Source organism: Paramisgurnus dabryanus, chromosome 3, assembly GCF_030506205.2.
Source record: "Paramisgurnus dabryanus chromosome 3, PD_genome_1.1, whole genome shotgun sequence".
Classification (NCBI taxonomy): Eukaryota; Metazoa; Chordata; class Actinopteri; order Cypriniformes; family Cobitidae; genus Paramisgurnus; species Paramisgurnus dabryanus.
This window is the reverse complement of record NC_133339.1, coordinates 49,406,330-49,428,677: the sequence shown is the minus strand read 5'-3', so window position 1 is coordinate 49,428,677 and position 22,348 is coordinate 49,406,330. Positions and strand designations below refer to the sequence as shown.

Below are 22,348 nucleotides of genomic sequence, written 5' to 3'. Positions count from 1 at the left end.
CTAATTTTCCTCCTCAGGAAAGAAATCTTCTGAGCACCAGAGACTCAGGAATGCAAGACAGGAATGCTGTTGAGTTACCATAAAGGGGGTTTGGCCAAAAACAATGTCTTCGTGTTTTTGTTCAGAGCTCTAGTCACGCAAACCTCCAGAAACTCTTCAGCACAGTACACAAGAAAGACATCAAATGCCTTCACCTGACAGAATTGCATGCACTCAGGTACCCCTGGGTCACACTAGACAGAAGCAAGGAAAGGTGTTACTAGTAAAGCAAGGGGTGGATCAGGGAACTGATTACTTAAGACTGACTCTCCATTGCACTACCAAAATCATAAAACCTATAATAATTAGTAATTTGACTGACGTTGTACTAAAACCAAATTAAAGTACATTTATTATACTGTAGGTTCAGATATTCTGAGTTGCAGTGATCAAGATTTGGCAGACAGGGAGTATGCTGGAATGACATAGCAACCTTGGCCACTGACTGCCTTTAAGGAGTTTTTTTTGTATTACAAAAATTATAACAGCAATTTACTAGCCTAGAAATCTAGACGCACCCTAGCGGCCGCAAAATATATTTGCTGCCAGGGTTTAGTCTAGGCACTCACAATACAATTAACAGCTCCAAAAACCAAAAATTTGTCAGGCCAATCACATCTGTGGGGCGGGCTTAACATGATGACGACAGAGCTGCAACGGTTCCTACTTGAAAACAAAGAATGGCTGCTGAAGCTGGCGAACAGCTTTCTTTTGAAGCGGCTTTGGCCGCGAATCTGGAGGACTTAGACTTATGTTTTTCTTTGAGAGAAGAGCAAATAACCCTACTGAAGTCCTTTTTAAGCAAGAAAGATGTGTTTGGAGTTTTGCCGACTGGTTACGGTAACTACGTCACCTTCTTCGTTGCTCTGATTGGTCATAGCGCTATCCTATTGCGTGCAGAGGCATTTTGAGGGACAACCTTATATCCCGCCCCTTGCATTGAGCCGTTTGTGTGAAGAGTTGCCAGACCTTACATCTTGATGTAGGTCTGGCTAACCAGGCTAGCAATTTACAGTATAAACTTAAAAATAAATATTTTAGTTTTTAAAGGCAGAGCCAGAAGCTCTCATACACCCAGCAGTTTAATGACACCCTTTGTAAGGTGGTGACCCTGATTAAAGTTAAAAAGAAAAAAAGAAACTGAGAAGATCTGTGAAACAATGAAGTTCAGTGCGGTTCAGTGAATCCTAGAATCCTAATCCTGAATCCACATCACATTTTAGTAGTCATTTCAGATGTGTGAAATGAAATGCATGTCTAGAGAGGAGAAAGGAAGAGTGTTCATGAAACAATGATTCATCTACCTTATGAGAGCAGATGTTATCTTACATACCTATGCTCACACGCGATGCTCTTTACCAGATGGCAAAAACAACTCAGAAATGTAAATGTCATGTATCAGGCAAAATTAACTCTAGTGTGTTGCGACCAAGTGCAATTATTTCTCTTTTCTTATTTGAAACAGACTTTAAAATAGCTACTAAACACCTCTGTAAACATTAGTGATGCGAGAGACTACATTACCCAGGGGACAGTGCTGTGTGTTGTGATTGTAATGGCATTGACCTGAGCGTTGCAGTCTGTTTCTGACGATCGCTGTGAGCGCTGGATCTCTCTCTCTCTCTCTTCCGCTCTCTCTCTTTCAAATACACCACATATATCTGCACACATCTAAATTTTACACAGGATAACTCGTATGTGATTGAAGCGCAGGGATGCATCAGATGCGTCTGCAGATGGGATTTTAACATTACTCATGGATATAAACTGGATGCATATTTGGATTCTTATGAGATTTTATGTTTAATGCCATCTGGATGTGACCATTCTAAACCATTCATGAATCTCTGCAATGAGACGTTGATCAGTGGAATAGACAGTGGAATAAACTTACTTTATATGGGATGGACAGGAACACCATCACAAATGGTAAATAATTTTTTTTCTTTATATATATGCACACTTTTGATTTTAATTATTTGATGACACCAATAATTAGACCTCATCCGCTGATAAGTTATTGTAACTTTTGTATCATTTGTTGTGTTTGTGAAGTATGTTTCAGTAAGAAACATACAAGTGCTGCATTGAACATTATGAGTCTATAGGCTATACGTAAATTCACACTCAGAGATGCCAGGATTCAGATGTTCTGTTTGCTAGAGCATTTCTAACACAGGCTACTGTTGCTTTTTATGGCCTGAAATGTATTTTCCAGTTCGATTCTGTTGTTTCCGGCTATCACAGTGCTCATCTGTTTCAGAGATCTCTTGAATGTATAGCATGCCTGTAAGCAGGTGTGTACAAGTTGGCTGAGAGGCTTATGAGTGGTCAGATGGTGATATTTAGGATATTGTATGTAGAGTAGATGTTTTAATGCAGACTTCTACTTCCTCTCTTTTCAAACAGAATTTCTTGCATTGTTGAGTTCTAGGGAGATCCACTATTACTTTTTACCTATACACAGCATCCCCCTCTCTAAAACAGTCAATGCCCTCAAAATAACCTTCTTTCTCCTCTGGAGAGTTAGCCTATGTTTAACAGCAAGTGACTCCCGTGGTGACTTTTGGGGTCTGGGACACTTACTTCACCAAAGAGGCTAAGGTGTTAAAGTTGGTCAGAGTCCCCAATGCACAATAATGCAATTCTAACCCACCCTGAGAGAGACAAAGACACTTTGTGTCAGCCAGGCGCCCTTGAATAAACACCAGGCTTGTCTTAAATCCAACTTTATTGCTCCTTATCCTGCCATTCTAAACAAGAAAACCAATGTGAGCATATAACTGTGTGATTAACTTTTCTTGTGTGCATGTGGTGTGTTATGCATATACAAACTTTTATGTCAAGTTTCAAAATGAAGCCTTTGCAGTTTTTATGTGAGTTTTCTACTCACCTAAAATCCAGGTCTCATTTTACCTTTTGTCCCTCCAGTATTAAATATTTGATAACATACTTAATATGACATTTAGAAACCAAGCAGAGTAGATGTGTGGTTGCGTGCCGGTAGCATTGAGGGTGTTTACTGTGGTGTCATGTAATATGTCTGTGGTAAACCACAGGGGAAATGTACATCATCGGTCAAGATGTGACACTAGTGTTTTCTGTTAACCTGTACACTGGTATGCCAGCATTTTGAACTTGTCAAAAAGTCCAGCTCCATATAATGATTATGTTAACCTAAGAGGTGGGTGATAAAATTACTTTACCACAAGTAAGTGTCTTAAGAATAATATGAAAGAAATAATTGAGTTTGGAGGAGTAAGCTCTTTTTATCTCCTAAATTATCAGCAGAGCATCAAAGCATCCACTTAGCTCACTTCAGAGGGAATCTCTCCATCTTTCGAAGTCCTGTATACTTTCGGTATCTCACCCTATATAATTATTCATAATTAGTCTGGGGGTATAACAAAGCCTGAGTAAGAGTATAACCGTTTACTCGAACCCCTCCTTGGCTGACATCATGCAAAACAAGGTTAATCATTTAATGATTACACTGGCAACAAACTTGTGAATTGTGGATTAAAGGTTAGTTAATCCAAAACCAAACATTTATCAGTATTTACCCACTCTCATCGTTCACACACTATGGCTTTTTTGTTCTTTATAAACTAAAACAGAGACTTTAAAAACACTTTTTGTGGTTTTTCGGCTTACGATAGGAGTGGATTTATTGTATGAAATGGGGTGAATAAATAATGACTACAGTTTAAGCCTTGAGTGGGCTAAATTACTAATAAAAGATGGCAATAAATAGTTAATAAACTGTCCAGTAAATGGCCAGTGGTTAATAACGGTAAGCTTTATATGGTGTCCAAAAGCTTAGCTAGCTGACTTGTTGCCCTGCTGACCAATCAGGCTGTGTAAAAAGAGCCAGATACAAAGATGCAATCAAAAGTTGTTGAAAGTGAAAATAAAACTTTAAGTTATACAGAATCTTAAAGTAAAGCAAACAGTGGATTCGCACATGCCTTTAAGCCTTTCTACATTGGAATGCGTCTTTTAGAAGATGTTTTGGACTAGCATATATTGCCCACGACGCATACCACCTGAATTGTGACAGCTTTGCTTCATGGGCACTCATAAGCACAAACTTTTTTTTTTAGAGCTAGTCACTTAAAGGTGCTCTAAGCGAATCTGTGTGATGTCACTTCTTGTGTTTTCGAACAAAACTGATTAGGAGTCATAAATATTCTTTTATTAGAATTGTTATGCATTTTACAGTATGTGTTGCTTATACAGACAGAATTTAGAGTTGGATTTACAAGTATTATTTTTCTTTGCCTTTTGACTTTTCACAGCTGCACATTTACCGGTGTAGTAGTGGTACACATGTCAAAGCAGTGGTGCCTTTTAAGTCTTAAGGCCAATTCACATTGATCAGACAACTACAGTACCAACTCCAACAGACACCAACAGATACCAACAGACACCCACTTTCTACAGTCTCATTTACGTTGATCTAACATCTGCCAACAGACCCCAACAAACTTGTCTATTGGAGTCTGTCTGACCAGTGTGAATTGGCATTTACAAACACACCGGTCCAGCAGCACGCAATTCATATTTTAATCGCACAATAATTGTTTTACCTTGATTATCTTGTTTTTGTAATAGTTTGAATCCAAATTCAAACAAGATTAATTGCTCAGTCAATGTGTTTCGTCTTCTCCAGTTTACCAAAAACTCTTGGTTTTAAAACGAAGCTACAACATGTAATTCAAGTAAAGTAAATCTCACAGAAAGATGATATAATTGATCCCATTCTGTTTTTTTAGAGAACTTTAGAGCTTTATGCAGTATGTGTAGGCTATTGCATGTACTTCATACAGTTATAAGAAGCACCACAATAAATCTTGTGTGTTTGACCAAAGAATCTATTTTAAGTATGCTTGTATACACAGTCTCTCTCTGTGTATTTAGTGTGGCTCTAGAGTTTGTCATTTGTTAGTGGAGAACAAACAATGAGGAGCTTGTCTCTGGTCTGGTGATACTAGAGGGAGGGGTTCTGAGATCGGTCTGCCTCGGACCAAGAACAAGCCTCTGTCTGATGGAGGAAACTGCTGACCCTTCCTTATGAAAATAGTACCTTTGTTCAGAAGTGTGTAGGTTTGTGCTGTTGTGTGTTAGAATCTGTCTGAGTGTGAGGAGCTGAGAAAACTAGTCTAGCAGGGAAAAGGTTAGAGCAAACAAAAATTCTTAGCACATTTTTAAACAATAAGGTCAGTGATTAATTTTATTAAGGCTTTTAACTTTTTTACTATATTAACTATATATATAGTGCAATATATGTATGTGCTTTCAAAATAGTTTTTGCATACGGTTTTGCTAAAGGTCTGATTTTATGGAACTGATACAGTACTTGATTCATTGTGTGGTTTCTAATTCCACCTAGTGGACGCTACAGGTCAAAACACATAGACTGTAAAAGTTGCCTCATGAACTCAAATGTTAAACTCAGGATAATAATGTAACACTTTATAATAACTGCACACTATGGAGCATTAGTAAAGCATTAATTAAACATTACTAAATAACCAATTCATCATTTATTAAACATAAATAGACATTAGTAAGTAGTTTATAAATGCTTTATTCTTGATTAATAAGCACATGTATAATGTGTTTAATAATTGTCTTTCCATACTTTATTAATTTGATTAATTCATCATTTCTAAATAAATATTACTAAATTTACAAACCAGCTATTAAGGAGTTATCAGTGGTTTCTAAGATAATTTAGGAAGTGCAAGTAAATGATTAATAAACTATTTAAACATTAATCTATACATCTTATATTTAGACATATAGTAATAAGTTTGTCAGTGTGTTAATACTTGCTTCATTAACACATATTCCTACTGTAATTCATGATTAATTCAGGTAGTTATAAAACATTTTAAAGTGGTCAGTTAACTATTTTTAGTACAAGTTTAGTATACTACAAGTTGTTATAGAGAGATTAAATTATACTTTTTTATTAACTTCACAAAACATATATGAAATAGTTTTATGAAAAACTAAATAAAACTGGCCTTGGAGCAATCTAGACATGCACTGCAGTTAAAGCCACATGTCTGACCATGTTCTGTTTCAAACCGGAAGATGATACCTCTAAAACTCTGTATTTTAAGAAATGTTTTTTAACCCATGTCATGTAAATGTATTTAGAGAAAACAGCAAAAATGCTAAGCTAATGTTTGTTTATTTATATCTCACAAGCATCCTTTAAGTTTATTGTCCTATTGTTCCGTGTATCAAACAAACCCATTAAATAAGCATCCGGATAAGTCAACAACTTTTAATCCAGGATATATCTAAATGTTTATTCTATTATTATTATTGTCAGTGCTTTAAGTGGCCCAAAAGAGGTGCCGGTACTCTTTTTTTTTCTGATTCGACTCCTTCCCTGAGGTACCTACAAGTATATTGAAAGGGTTTTATATATAGAAGTCAACAGACGACTTTGTAAAAAATAATAAATCCTTAAATTAGTTTGTGGATTTGCTTGAGCTAGAAATAGCTACTGAACATAAATAAAATGTGCAAAAGGATTTTGAAAAAAGACCTATTGAAAAAAAGCTACTGTAGAAAAAACTATTGAACATAAATAAAGTGCAAAAGGTAGATATGCAAGTAAAATTTTCAACACGGTTAACTTCTAAAACTAGTTGTTCAGATAGAAAGAGCTTAAAAAAAACTTTAAAATGACACCAAGACCAGGGCAGCCAAAGAATTGAATTAAACCTCTGATTTAAACAGATGTGCAAATGAGCGTACCGGTACACTAAAAACACCTTCTGTGCGCACAGAGAAGTGGTGGTACACTCAAGAGCTATATTTGGAAGTGGTGGTACTGAGTACCGGAGCATACCGGCCCACTTAAAGCACTGATTATTATTATTAATTATTCATACATTCTATTTAGTGTTTTATTCCCTCCTTTCTTTGATCTAAAGTCTCAATTCACTTTCTTTTTATTAAATGCCTTTCTTACAAAAAGAAACGTACCTACCTGTAAAAGAAACGGGTCTGTAAATAATGTAATACTTATTTTAGAAATGATGAATTGATCATTAATTAAGTATGAAAAGACAATTATTAAACACATGACATATATATATATGCTTATTAGTCAAGAATAAAGCATTTATAAACTACTTACTAATGTCTATTAATGTTTAATAAATTAATTGACTATTTAGTAATGCTTAATTAATGCTTTACCGATAAGGGTATTTATATAATTTGATAAGACCATTTCACAACAGTTTATTAAAAGTTTACATTAAAAATGGCATAAATATATTTTGGCTATCACAGTACCAAGCTAAACTGATAAGCCAAACAAGGATGGCAAGCAATCGTCGCAACAGCAATGCTCATCCTTTCATTCCATCCCATCTTGTTTTCCATCAGCTGATTTTAAAAGTTTTTAAATATAAATTTTAATTGTGCAATGAGCACACCATCAGAGAGGTTTTTTGTGCCACCAAATCCTACCCAGCGAGGAAATGTTTTCCGTCTAGTTTACACAAATGTTTTGCGATGTACAGCTGGGATTAGCACAAATTGCATCTATTTCGCTAATGTCTGATTCGCAAACTAATGACTCATTTGAACCGATACATTTTAATGAATGATTGAAACTACTAATCTGTTCAACACTGAACTCATAAGATATCAATCAGTCACTCAAAGCCAGGTAAAAAAATCACAGTTTTTTTGCAAAGAGGGCAAGAAATAAAGACAGCGAGAGTGGCAGGTATCTGTGTCTGATAAATGCATGGCCCATATACAGTTTATTAAGTTGGTGGAGTTTGTAAAACTCTTTATTGGTATCTGAAAATTCCTCTCATTTTATTACCTGCACAATGAAGGATAATAGAGAAATCTGAGAGTGTGCTCACATGTAACGTGTCTTTGTTACCACATTTATTTTTAAAATAATCTGTAGAATTGTTGTACACTTGAATACACTTTGTCATTATTTGTCCTATGCTTCTACTTTTAAAGCTAGGTATTAATTTAGTTATTAACAAAACCAGTAGTAATCGAAAGCAAGTAACTAGAAAATGCATTTCCAGAGGAACTGCGAAAGTGTGCCTGCTCTGGTGCCGCCAATTTAGTTTTTTTATCTTGTGCATCCTCACATTGGAGTGCAAAGTTCATGTACAAAGTTTGGTTTCAATACCCGAAAGCGTTCCTATCATATCAATTATAGCACTAATGGTGATGGGTGATGAATGTCTACATATTGTTTGTGTAATATTGTCTTTGTTTTTATAGTGTCATTTAGAGCCCGACCGATATGCATTTATTTTGGGCCGATGCTGATACAGATATTAGGGAGTAGGGTTGGGAACCGATAACCGGTTCTTATTCAGAACCGGTTCCGTTTTTTAAAAGGAACCGGAACCGCATGTAATTCTTACGTTTCGGTTCTAAAAGCGGTTCTGATGCGAGGCACGTGCAAAGCGCTTATGTCTCTTACCCATGAATATTAATTACGTTGAGCCACTGTTTACAGTCACTCGCGCAACCAAATTAACGCAGCTTACCACAGAAAACACTCGGGCTGCTGAGGTAAGCTTTGTATACTTCATGTTAAACATGTCTAAAAGTCAAAAGTGTGGATTCTAGCGCTGTTGATGGTACAGTGCGACCCACGATGCCGTGCACTTCACAAACTATGAAAAATATAAAGTACAGTCTCACCCAGCTAGATGTCTTCAAGTTCGCGTGAAAGCAAACGGACATAAGACTCAAAAGTTAATGCGCTATAAACCGATATCAGTGATGACCTGCTGGCTTGGGGGCGGAACAATGAAGTAAGATATTCTTGGTCAAGGTTGCGAAAAAGTATCAATCTGCACTACCAGTATTGAGAGTGAGGAGTCACGTGCCGATTTGGGCGGGGTCTGCGCCGGTCCGCCATGATGGTAGGTGACGCTATCAGTTGCCAGGGGCAACTTCACAGAGACGCGACTTCCAGAGCTCTTTTAATTTATTATTTCGGCAGGACAGAGACGATCTACAAATACGATAAAGAAAATGAATAAAGCAATGCAAAAAATAAGACGAAAGAAAAGAGACCTTACAGGAACAAGCTCACAAACAGCATTGTACTGGCAAAGGTAACTTACATTTCTTCACTTGCGTTTAGTGTATTGTAAATAAGTTACATTGCATTTAGCAGACACTTCTTGACCAAAATGACAAAGTAATTAACTGCGACGGTTTCTAAACACTAGGTTGTAACGAGATGTTCAATATATACAAACGTTTCCAACACTTTACTTGAAAGAGTGTGTATAAGACTGACATAAAACCTTCATAATTATTTATGACATGACACATGTCATGATGAATACAAAGGAGGTTTTATGCATGTTTATTACAACTGTTATTAAGTGTCATTTGTTCAATTATGACATTTTTAATGCAAATATGCCATTGTTTGAGATGTCTTTGTTATGCATAATGGTGTCTCCATTTCGGTAACCCAAAAACTGTATTCCACTGTTCCAATGTTTTCCATATGTATCGTGTGAGGTGCTGGAGCAGTTTTTAACGCAGCAGTTACTGCCAGGCATGGTAAAACAGTGTAGAATTGCGAAAAACCTCATCTACTACCGAGCTAAAAACACACGTAAACAATCATGTTCTGCCGCTGGAATTCTGCCAACATGGCGTAAAGGGGGAGGAGCTCTGTACCATGACGACAACTCCTCACTCTCAATAGCAACATGCGTTTTCAGCACTGTGCAGACATTATAACCCCAAAAAGGTTCCTCACTTGAACCGTGTGTTGTTTCACGGATGAAAGTGATAAAATAAACACGCACATAGCCGCGCCAATCCCGTGGTCGCTCCGGGGCTCGAGCATCACCCACCGAAATGGCCATGCACATTATGCTCAATTGCTTCACATTTCGCATCTAAAGCCACGCGGAAAACGTGATCGCGCCACTTTTGTCCAAAGCGCGTGGACGCTCCAAAGCGTCTGTCGTTGCTAAGTTACCTAAGCATTGCTTGATGTTGTGACGAGCAGCCTCCGGCGAAAAGAAGTCAGCGCATATGAACACGCATGTTTGTTAAGAAACGTATATCTGATCCTCATTTACATTTTTATATTTCAAAATATATGTATGCATTATATATGAGCCTATATGCATCAATGCACACATGCACATACAAAAATTATTACTTGTACAGCAGCCTTTTCAGGATATATGACAAAACACTTGCTCCAGCATATAAATCTCAAATCATATGTTTGAGAACCACTGCTGCTATCATGTTCACTTCAACAGGTAGGATCTTACGAGGACTACAACAGGAATAAATTATATAGGCCTAGTGACTGAAAAAGTGAAAATATTAATCATTTTACATTTAAAATATTTTATCAGTAATTAACAAACACAAATTGAATTAAGTATTGTGCATTATTTTTTATTATATGGAACCGGAATCAGAACCGGAATCGTTAGGCAGAACTGGAACCGGAATCGGAACCGGAAAATTTCTAACGTTCCCAACCCTATTAGGGAGTAAAAAACCATGATAACGATATATCGTCCAATCTTCTTTTTGTATATAGTACAGTACACTTATACAACAGTATATTATACTACAGTACTGTACATAGAATACACTAACAGAATATACTATATAAACACAAATAATTTTTTTGCAATGAATGATCACTCATAAATGTAATCAAACATTTAAAATGACGTGACAAAGATATGTACAGTAATATGTGTTTAACAATTTAACAATAAACTTTATTATCCAAAATAACTCTCAGTCATATCAGTGCACAAAACAGTAAACTTGACTTATTATAAATAATTGTAAAACACAAACAGAACAAAATGGCAGTTTTGACTAGGATAACATTATATTGGACTTATACTGAAAAGGGAAACTTATGAAGTCATTGTTTATTAGCTTTACAGTAAGTTACGTACCTCACAAATTAATTAGCAACGTACCATTAAAAAGACAATGCTTGACTGACAACATATTGATGTAGGCTAATGTTTAAGTGCACAATGGTTTTATAACACAAACACATAGTGTTCAGCGCAGACTTGAGACTTTTAAAACGAAAGTGTCTGCTCTCTGCCTTTTTTTTAGCAAAGGTATAAAGTTGGTGCTGTTACAGGATAACCTTTGACGAAGTGGTCATGCATGTCAAATTGCTTTCATGATGTTATAATATAGATTATTTAAAATGTTGTGCTTTGTTGTGATATTTTATGGATATTTAAAGCTCCACTGTGTACTTTTTTGAGTTAATTCTTAGCAAAAACCAGTGGAGTGTTTACCCACCACACAATTTCGTGGGGCCTCGCGGGCTTGTGGGGCCCCCTACTGGCCACAAGGTGTGCAAAAGTATGTTACGCTTATTCAGACCCGAATCTAAGGTACGGATAAACGGGGTCGAAAGCCATCAGAGTGGAGTGAGCCCGGTGAAACGTGCACGCGCGCATCTGTATGTATATAACTTACCTAATGAGGAGACCCGACACCAGACACAAATTCACAGACGGGCATTTCATTTTTTCATGGGGCACAAATGAGATCAACCTCACTGCAATTCATAATATCATTAATTATGATAATGGACAAAAAACGAGGAAGAACTGACATACGAAACACAACGGAGGAGTCGTAAAGATTAAGCAGTCTAAAAACATGTCGCAGGGCTCTACATCAACACTTGTCCGCTTATCAGGGACTAGTAATGTTAGATTATTTTGTGCATGTAAACATGGCCCTTGTGATGACAGTTTGTTCGAGGATAAGAAAACTGCCATCTAGGGTTTCAGAACGAAGCAAGAGCCATCAATATTATATATGTATTGTATGTTTATGTATATATACATTAGCAAGAAAATGTAATGGTTTTCTGAATAAATATACATAAATAACATAATGTGTCTAAAAATTATTACACAGTTTGTAATCGCTTAGAAATTTTTCCCTAATAAAATAAGGGAAGGGGAGAAGCATATTTTAATGTTAAGAATAGGTTTGTAGAGGCATAAAGTGCCATTAGCCTATTGAATGTAAGTATCTGGGCTATTAAGTTTATACTGAAATATTTTCTATGTATGTGATATGTCAACAAACACATTTTTTATTAATTAATGGTCAAATACTAAATTGAGATTTTATAAAAAAATTTAATAAGCTGTAAAGCTTGTCAATTTGTTTACTACAACTACAATTTTTCAGCCCTTTTCCAGAATTTGAACTAATTTGATCATAAAGATTGATCTATTTATAATTTATCGATTACAATTTTTAGACAATTAAAGCTGGTTAAAGGAACTTTTATTTTGGAAAAAGAACTGCTGCTGTTTCAAGACATGCGCACTAGCTGCGACATCTAGTGACGACATTTACCGGGCTTTAACGGTTGTTGCTGCATGAAGTCTGCTGCAATTTCTCTGAGGTAAGACTTTTTGGAAGTTATTTAACATAATTTTAATGCATAAAATATTTATACTCTGCACATATTAGATATATGTAAACTTAATTTAAAAGAAGGACAAACTGGTGTGACTGATATAGTATACGTAATTTTTTAAATGACCACAATCCCGCTTCAACAAATATGTAAATTAGCATTTGAATTTATTATTAAAATACTGAAGTCTTTCTAGATAAATTTGAGTAGAAAATCGATTTTTATAATTTATCTGACAAGGAGAATTCGGACATAAGAAATGAACTCTGCTCAGTTTAATGAACTTACTTAAACAGTAATATTTCGTTTAGCAAAACAAACAAATAATATTTCGCAACTCATAAAACTGGTCTGAGGATTTGCCTCAGCAGTCTATGCAGCAGGCGGGAGTAACTGAGGGATCGTGAAGCTATTCTGCTAAACACTCGTAGCCACCTCAGCCAGTTCCGCTATTATACAGCTGACTGAGGTAATTTTTTTTACCAAGGTATAACTTTGTCTGGTACAGAAAATGTTTAAATTTCACAGAATAGAGAGCATTGCAGCTACAGGACACAACTGGTAGTTAAAGTTCTTTACTTAAAGTGCACCTGCAGTAAAAATATTTCCACCTCACTGTTGCACAACATTATAACCGATTTCATCTATTGAAAGATACTTTGTAGAAAATGAGTGAACCTTAATTATGTAATTATTACTTAACATTTTGTATCTATGATCTGTCCGTCTGTTATACAACTTAACAACTTATTGTGATTGTTTTTGTCACATTTAGATTTCTCAAGATCATCAGTTTGGACAGAATTCATTTGAAGAATTAATGTAAGTAAAAGTACAATATTGGATGGGGCATGGATATTTCTTGGGAATCAGTTTTGTTGCATTGTTAATTTCAGGACTGTCTGAGGGGTCAATTGGGGCCTGAAGTATGATAGGGATTTGTTTAGGGCTACAAATATATATTACAAATAACAAGTCTTTAAAAAGTCTTTACATTAAGTAGTCTAAACTAAACTTTGATATGTAAACGTTGTTATGTACACTATAATAACAAGATATTTTATTAGATAACAATTCCAGTTTATGGATTTGGCCTTTTCAGTCATTTTGAAATATAAATATAATGGTAGAGAAAACACAATTATCTGTGGATGTGTGTGATTAAGAGTAAGGAAAACTTACTTTTTTATATAATTGAAAATCTCAAAACAACCCTTAAAAACCAAATTGAGTTCTCTTTTGCTGCATCTTGCAAATATTACAATTTTAAATAGGCAAGGCTTAAAAAGGTATAAAAAATAATAATGAACTTTCTCGATAATACAACACTGGCACAATTGGGCATGTAACCGTTTTTTTTTTACCTTAGTGGTGTGCCCTTATTCTAGTACTTATGTTTCTAGTAGCTATGTTTACATGCAACCAATTAATCAGTTTGTAATCGTATTGATGGCTCAATCGTATTAAAAAGTCGTCATGTAAAAATCTTAATCAATATGATTGAGGTAGATTGGATGCAAATTTGAATCGTATTGAAAGGGGTGGTGTAGTCCAATCTGTGATCCGATCAGCAGGAGAAAAGTATGCATGTAAATGCGTGAATCAAAGTATTTTGTCGGATGCAAAAATACATTGTGCATGTGCACAGAAAATTTGTGCTCAAGTTCACGTCGTATATTTACCTCTTATTTGCTTTGGTTTGGCTTTGGGGTGGCATTGCCAAGTCCTCTCTTTTTTTCGTTCAGATTTGGGCTACTGTTTAAACTGTCTTTGCGAGTTGTTTTTTCTGCGGGTCAGATATGAAAGGATTTTGTTCATTAGTTATTGGTATTTGGGCTGTGATAAGTCATTGGGATGCTTTTGGGCTAATTTTGAATGTCCATGGGGATGGTTTTGATATGTGAAGCTGCCAACCCTGGCTGTGCGCTTGCACAGATGTTCGGTTTATATAAATTGTACATGAAAACAAACATTTTGAGGTGCAAACATTTAAACATGTTTAGGGTGCATGTAAACTGTATTGTTGTAACCTTTCATCGGATTAAATTCAGTCGGATTGACAAAATTTTGTGCATGTAAACATGGCCCTTGTGATGACAGTTTGTTCGAGGATAAGAAAACTGCCATCTAGGGTTTCAGAACGAAGCAAGAGCCATCAATATTATATATGTATTGTATGTTTATGTATATATACATTAGCAAGAAAATGTAATGGTTTTCTGAATAAATATACATAAATAACATAATGTGTCTAAAAATTATTACACAAGAAATTCAGATCTTTCATGTGTTTTTCAGAGCACTAGCAGGTTCCAATAAAGGCTGGAACAGAACAGACAGAAAAGGTACAGTATACTTTCTTTCCATCTCCGCCTTGCCCACGCACACATCCGTACCGCTTTAAAAAGTATGTATTATTTACAGGACATTCACAAATTTAGAAAAAATAAAGAAAAGTAGCAGCTCCACCACTGCATTGAATATACTGTTCTGTATGAGTGTGCAACTCAGCGTTCCCACAACGCGCACGCTTGACATCTGTTCCTCAGACATCAGGGCTCGCGAAGCACGCACACAACGCGCAGTCAACACATGCGTGATCACTAAACTAAGTTTTCTTTCTTGTTTAAGTGAACATAAACAGCTAGATGTGTCAGTATCAGTATATTAAAGCAGTGCAGTCTTAAAGCTGTTTTGGGTCTTAAAGTGACAGTAGCCTACTGCTTTCTGTGTCAGAAATGTTCTTTCCACCCAAAAATGAAAATCACTCACTATTCTTAACTGAACAACTTTTGCAGCTGCACATTTAATTCATACAGTGAGGACTGTGTGTTTTGTGTGTATTTATTGCTAATGTTAAATCATAGATTCTAATAACTAATATTTTTACATTTAATACAGATGCCTGAAAAGTAAAACAAGATGAGTATAGTGTTATGATAAAAAATACAAAAGATTTGGTTGCTTGTCAGTAGCATTGTTGCAGTGACAGCCAAAATACATCGGCCTAGGGCTGGGCGATATGGCAAAAATGTGATCTCAGAAAAAAATCCATATTGAACGATAATGATATATATTTCGATGTAAGTTGTTAATGCTTCCAGCTTTAAAACAGTATGCCAACAATGACTGAAGCCACAAAAACAAGAGGGTTCATTTATATTTTAATCTGCGCCTTGTCAGTTTTTTAGCTAGCCAAACCACTTCCATATAAAGGAATTCGTGCTACCTTTTTGTCCACAATTTATCATCTTTGGATATTCGTTGCCACTTCCACTCATTTTTGTTTAGTTTTTTTTTTGTTGTGTCGAGTTTGCAAAGTAGGAAATGGACTTTGTACTACTCATGTGTATTACATATAGGCCAATGTATTTTGGCTGTCACTACAACAATGCTACTGAAAAGCAACCAAATTTTTAATATTTCCTCTTAATCATAATACTATACTCATCTTGTTTTACTTTTCAGGCATCTGTATTAAATGTAAATATATTAGTTATGAAATTGTCTGTCAACATGATTTTAACATGAATTAGCAATAAATACAAATAAAACACTGCACAGTCCTCACTGTATGGATTAAATGTGCAGCTGCGAAATTTATTCAGTTAATAGAAGTGAGGGGTTTTCATTTTTTGTGTAATGAACATTGAACACCTAAGACAGCTTTGAACACCCAAGACAGCTTTAAGACGGCACTGCTTCAATATACTGATAAACATACAGCTGTTTATGTTCACTTAAACAAGAAAGAAAACTTAGTGAGCCCTCGTGTCTGGGAACCATATACGAGCTATACACGCTGGGAAACAGGCACGTCACCTTGTGGAAACGCACAGTCGCACACTCATACAGTACAGTATATTCACTGCAGTGGTGGATCTGCTAATTTTCTGTTATACTTTCAGTTGATAAGATGTGCTTTTTGATTACTGAAATTTAATTTAACCAGAATCCAGAATAAAACGAAAAACACGGAATTTGAGAAAAAATTTAACTGAATCTGGGGAAAAAACAATAGGCCAATAGCTGTGCTAAGTCGGGACTCCAATTGGCTTTTTTGAGGTCATTCAATCAAGGGTTCACATTTTTTTCACAAGCACTAAGATGTTTTTTGGTAGTTCTCAATAAAGACATGAAAGATCAGAATTTTTTTGTGTAATTATGTGTAATTTTAGACACATTATGTTTATCAATGCCCTTGACTTAGATAAAGTTTAGATCGCATTTTATGACAAATTTGTTCAGAAAACTGTGAAATTCACATACTTTTTCTTGCCACTGTATATAAAGCCATTACAATGTTAATCTATGAAGCTATAAGTCTTCCACCCTAAAGTACCTGTCATTGTTTTTGAAGCAGAATAGCTTGTAGGTAACATTTAACCCTGGAGAACCCACGGGTCAAATGTGGCCAATGTTAATTGATTCTAAGAGAAGGGTTCTTGGGTTCTCCAGGGTTAAACTAACATGCTTGCATTTACCTAATTAAATAATTTTGTTTCTTTTCAAGAATCTGTTCAGAAAAAGTACTGTTCGTGCACCAGATGGTGAAGTAGAAAAGTTCATAAAAACTTCTGCAGCTTGCATCTGACAGAGATGCAAAAAGAAGAAGAGAGCGGGCCTGAAAACAAGCAAATTCAAGGTATTTCACTAGTTGTTAAAGGGATAGTTCAATAGACCTTTTGCGAGTCGACGCCACAGTTACGTCACGCGCGCATGTGGTGGCAGAAAAACAGTGGAAATGAATGAGACACGAGTGAAACGAACAATATAACTCACTAGAAAATGTTTTGTTGTGCTGTTGAGTGTCAGAATAGGAATGCCAAAATAGATGACCTTCATTTTTATAGTATACCGTTGTCGAAGACACCATTTGAAGATAAACGTAGGTGTTTATGGTTGCAATAAAAGCCCTGAACCGGACAGGCTGGAGTGATGAAATCATCTGAAAATCTTTTAATTATTTGAATAGAAAATAATTAGAGAAGATATCCGGTGTTCTGTCGAAGTCTGTTCCCTCTATGTGTTTCTTATAGCGTTTTCATCACGTTACGTTTATAATTTATTTAGAAAGATTAAAGATTTGAATTAGTTCATAATATCAATAATATTACCATTTATTAAAGTTTTCGTATTTTTTTCGTTTTCTATTACTTCTTTTTACCTTATATCTTAGCCTATGTCTTCTTACTGTTTGTTCTAAATTATGATGTTTACTAACAAATATATAAACATAGCACACGCACGCACGCACGCACGCACGCACACACACACACACACACACACACACACACACACGATGTAAAGTGTTAATAGACCCTTTTACAGCTCACGTGATCAAATAGCCTGCGCGCGCATTTGGGCAACGGAAGAAGTGTTATTCCCCATTGGTTCTAACGTAGTAGCAACTCAGAACGTTTATTAAAACGGGGTTTCCCAGCATCAAATTGTCTGGTTGTTGCGTTTGGTTGCTCAAATATAATATACTAATATACGTATATATGTATCTGGCAACTTTATTTTTGACCATCTGCTAACGTCTTCTATACACTCCACTATAGTACACGGATCTGGTAGCTGTGTTGAAAATGTTGATAAAGTCAACTTTTTTAAAATAACTTACTGTTTGTGTTGCTTCACTGCTGATTCTTACGATACTTCCGTTGCCTAAATGCGCGCGCATACGCTGCCACGTCATCATTGTGTACAAACAGTAAAAGGGTCTATAATATATAAACAGGCCTATACAAATTAATTTGTATGTAAACATAATAGTTTTAGATCACACACGTAGGATAAAAATATAAGGAAGAAATTGAAAACAGGAAATGATTAAATGTTTAATAAATAATATTATACAGAATACATGATAGTATTGCTCTTATAAGTACTTCAGCGATTCATACTGTAAAAATAATTGATTTACCAATAAAGAACAATACATATACATTACATACATGCAAGCATATCAGTAGCCAAGCCATTAAAACTTTTAATTTATTTAAAAAGTAAACGTAACTTGGTGAAAACGTCATAAGAAACATTACACTTAAGAGAAATATAGGGGAAACAGACTTCTACAGAATACCGGATCCTTAAAAATCACAGTTTAATGCTAAAACACACAGCTATTGAGAAGCATTCACTTTCTGCCACCAGTTGGGCTCCGCCCACAAAAAAACGTCATCTCTGTTTGCAAACACGCAAAAGGTCTATAGATATTCTTTCATCATTTACTCATCCTCATGTTGTTCTAAATCTGCATGATTTTTTTCTGATGAACACAAATTAAGATGTTTTGCGTAATGATTGTAAAAACACAGCACGTTGTAACCATTGACTTCCATAGTAGGAAAAAGTATTTTGGAAGTATTGTGATAAATGATGAAGAAAATATTTTGATAAATGATGGTTAGCACACAGTTGACGGTACCCATTAAATTCCATCATATTTTTTTATTCCTTCTATGGAAGTCAATGGTTACAATCTGCTGTGTGTTTACCATCATTCCTCAAAATATCTTCTTTTGTGTTCATCAGAAAAAATTCATACAGGTTTAAAGGTAGGGTAACACATTTTGAAAAATGCTAACGGTAGCCGCCTAGTAATGAAATCACGATCCCACCCTCAAGTCAAATCGCCATCCAAAGTCACGCCTCTTTCAAAACACATGAACATGCACAGATCAGACGGTCACATTTCATGTCTCATTCACCAGTGAGAAAACTTTGCAGTACAAAGTGAATAACACTTCCAAAATAACCAACATAAACAACTGGTTTATATCAGAATTAGTTTAAGCACACGTTCGGTTGTGTAGACGTAGTAACTATATCGTTATGCTAATCCGTAAACGAACACAAATTTCATAAGCAACACAATGTTTCATCAAAGTAGAATATCGAATCCATCTCAATACAAACATATCGCGTACCTTACCAAAATAAACAACGACCCTTTTAGACCCTTTGCCTCCTGCAGCTGTTTGCATCTCGTGGTAAAGCAGTAAAGTTACCGATGTTAATTTGGGTTTTTGCTCTTTGCCGATCCAGGCAGTTTTTGCTGTTGTTGTTATAAAAGATGGCTTTCATTTTGTGCCTCCTGTACAGGTTGTCAATTCAGCAGAAAAGTTTGCTGTTCTCGCTGTTTACAGACAGGAGGTAAGCGCATGTGAACACGCAGATGACCTATGGTGTCTGCGTAAGGGCTGGGCAAAAAAATCGATTTTCCGATTAATTGTTTTTTAAAACGTGGTCTAATAAAAATCGATTCTCAAAGAGCAGAATAGATTTTTTTCTTTCATATTTATTTCCACAAACATTGAACGTAAGATTAACTTTAATCTAATTACTAGTCTTCTTCAACGTTAGTGTTGTGGCTTTTAATTTTTTTATTAATTACACACTTGTAAACTGCTGTTCACTGTTCTTTTTTATTAATATAGTATTTGTATTAAATCTATATTCATTGAGTTGAATCGAGAATCAAGTATAAAAACCTACCCGAGAACCAGAATCGAAATTTGAATCGTGAATCGGAATCGAATCGATTTGATAGCTTGTGAAGCGAAATCGAATCGATCTGGAACATCTGAATCGATACCCAGCCCTAGTCTGCATGGACTCGCTGCGCGGTGGGCAGTCAAATTATGCTTACGTATGAGGGACAAGAAAAGGAAACGTCCATTCGGACCGAAATTTATGATTGGTTGAACATTTTTTGGTCCTACGCCTTTCACAGATGACATAAATTCTACAAATACATTTAAACAACTTAACACAGTGATTGCTATCAGGATGTGAGGAGACTTTTAACCAGCATAACTAAAAATCTTTCAGGATCAGGGGTGCGTTCTCCGATAACGTTATCTCTTAGCTCGATACGAAGACTCAAAAGGTACACCTTAACTACAGGTATACCTTTCCTACGTGTGTTCTCAGAACTATACCTTAGGATGTTGCTTAAGGTAAACCTTCTTAAGTTCGACCTTAGCGGGTGCTGTCCATGGTGGAGGTGCTGAATAGGTTGATATCGATTGCTCGACAATCAATTATTCACTTCATGTAATAGGTTTCGCTGCGTTATGAGATAGCGGTGTTCTTTATTAAAGAAACATTTTAGAAATAGTTCAAGTTAAATTTATTAGGAATATCTGGTAAAAATATTTCACATTGCAAACAACTAAATTCAACCTTCTAAATTTTATATCAAACCCGTGCAAAACCCGCAACTTTATTTCCAAACGTATCATGCATAAACTGCTCCATTGCATCCGCCATGCCTTCACTTGAAATTAAAATTTATATTAGGGGTTCCCAATAAGTGCGTTGCAAAGGGGAATAAAGTGGGTCATGCAAGTACTTGGCTGTGCATTACACTTAAAATATATAAAACAAACTGTTGTTGTTCATTAGTTCACGCGTTTATTGTGCTTGGATACTGGATGCGCAAGCAGCGTGGTTACAATGCGGATAAAGCTTAATGAACGCATTTCTGGAGCCTGTCTGTCTACTTCAAATATAACATATAAAAATATATATTATATAATAGCCTTTATAAATATATAGTATGATTGCTTTAGATTTTAGCTTGATTAGTTTTAATGTGGAAATTTTGTTGACCTTAGGAGACTATACAAGCCGTAATCAAGTGGAGCAGTTTATTTTGAATGTTTTTAAAGAATATGGCATGCAGTTGCCTCAAAGTTATAAAACGTCAAAAAACTTCGATGCAAAGTCGAATTAACATTAATAATCATAATTAATTTTTTTTACCCGATTTATTTATGCAACTAAAATACTAAGATTTAACGGATATGAAATGCACAAATTAAATAGTAGGATTCGCTGTATAGCTGCCATAGTTTCACCAACTCCAACACCCAATATATATTTTTTAAATAGTTTCTTAAGCCTGTAGCATTTAATAGTTCGCAGCTGACGTCCCTTTGGAAAACATAATAAAAAATCTAACAACCATCAATCCAATGATGTCTAATTATGTGAATGTTTTATTCTTTAAATATAAAAATATTTGCCTAATTAAACACGGAGTGTATAAACTGTTTTTTTTTTTTTTTTTACAAATATTTAGTTATATATGACTGCAATGTAAGCTTTTATGAAAGTGATGGGATGAGTCATGTGGGATAAGGTATAGCTAAGAGTGCTCCAGACCAACCTTACGAACGTATGACTTACAGAAGGTATACGTAACTAAGAACGTTTCGGCAAACACGTATTAGCGATAAGGTACAGCTTAAGGTACAACTCAAGAACGACGTAGCGTTAAGGTAGTTTCGGAGAACGCACCCCAAATCTGTTACCCTACCTTTAAAACAACATGAGGATGAGTAAATGATGACAGAATTTTTATTTTAGGGTGAACTATTCCTTTAACATTTACCCAAGTTAACATTAATGCATTCAGTCTATCTGATGAAGTAACCATGAGTCATTTTCTGTTCCCCTTTTATCTCTTTTCTCTCAATCTTTCCTTCTTTTAGGGTACACTTGAGGAGTGTCCAGATGTTTATTAATGTTTTATTAATGTAATGTTATGTTTCAAATAAACATGTAAACATACTGTATATTTTTCTTTTTTTTTAAACACCTACAGTAAAGTGTGACACTTAACACATTAAAAGCATCACAAACATTGAGGATAGAACTTCTAATGTGCAGTTTAACTTTTTTTAACTAAATATAATAAAAGTTTTTTTTTAAGAAGGGATAAGTACATGACATCTTAAGGGCTAAGGTTATAAAATAAAAAACACTTTAAAAAATAATTCGGGCTAGTTTCGGCTGAGTGTACATTTT

The 22,348-nt window shown here is 35.4% G+C and overlaps 2 long non-coding RNA genes across 3 annotated transcripts in view; both read left to right on the top strand.

The window, feature by feature from the left end:
* The first annotated feature begins 1,393 nt into the window (after positions 1-1,393).
* The window catches only part of LOC135750376 (uncharacterized), a 298,286-nt gene continuing 277,331 nt past the window's right edge, over positions 1,394-22,348 (top strand). Inside the window, exon 1 of the long non-coding RNA XR_010532707.2 lies at positions 1,394-1,968. This is a non-coding gene — a long non-coding RNA (uncharacterized lncRNA). The remainder of the gene's footprint in view (positions 1,969-22,348) is intronic.
* Positions 12,366-22,116, top strand: LOC135750374 (uncharacterized). Of its 2 annotated transcripts, none has more exons than XR_010532706.2 (5): positions 12,366-12,508; positions 13,299-13,345; positions 14,822-14,868; positions 17,037-17,168; positions 19,637-19,724. It is a non-coding gene; the product is annotated as an uncharacterized lncRNA (long non-coding RNA). The 2 variants fall into 2 exon arrangements; XR_010532705.1 differs by lacking the exon at positions 19,637-19,724 and adding an exon at positions 22,033-22,116 and having other exon boundaries at positions 12,367-12,508.